Source organism: Elephantulus edwardii, unplaced genomic scaffold (genome assembly GCF_000299155.1).
Source record: "Elephantulus edwardii isolate Elephantulus edwardi_28Jun2011 unplaced genomic scaffold, EleEdw1.0 scaffold00591, whole genome shotgun sequence".
NCBI lineage: Eukaryota > Metazoa > Chordata > Mammalia > Macroscelidea > Macroscelididae > Elephantulus > Elephantulus edwardii.
This window is the reverse complement of record NW_006400341.1, coordinates 17,081-17,606: the sequence shown is the minus strand read 5'-3', so window position 1 is coordinate 17,606 and position 526 is coordinate 17,081.

The window sequence follows — 526 nt, the reverse complement described above, 5'->3', positions numbered from 1 at the left end:
GCAAAAGCATTTGACTGTGTGAATCATAACAAATTACAGACAACATTGTGAAGAATGGGAATTCCAGAACACTTAATTGTGCTCAAGTGGAACCCATAATAGAAAAAAAGGTCATCAATTGAGCAGAACAATGGAATACTGTGCCGTTTAGAATCAGGAAAAAATGTGCATCAAAGTTGTAGCCATTCACTGTAATTAATCTGTATGCTGAGCAAATAATAAGAAAAATTGCTCTATAGGGAGAAAATGGCATCAGTGTTGAAGGAAGACATTAACAGTATGCCACTCATGAATAATAAAACCTTATTTGCTGAAAGTGAAGATATGAAATATCTCATGATAAAGATCCAAAATTGTGGCCTTCAGAATAGATTACACAACTTACCCTAAAGAAAGCAAAAATCTTCACAACTGGACCAGTAAGAATATTCTTATGAATGGAGAAAATATTGAAATAATAAAGGGTTTAATTTACTTGGGTGTATAATCAACATCCACGTAAGCAGGCATCAATAAATCAAATGAC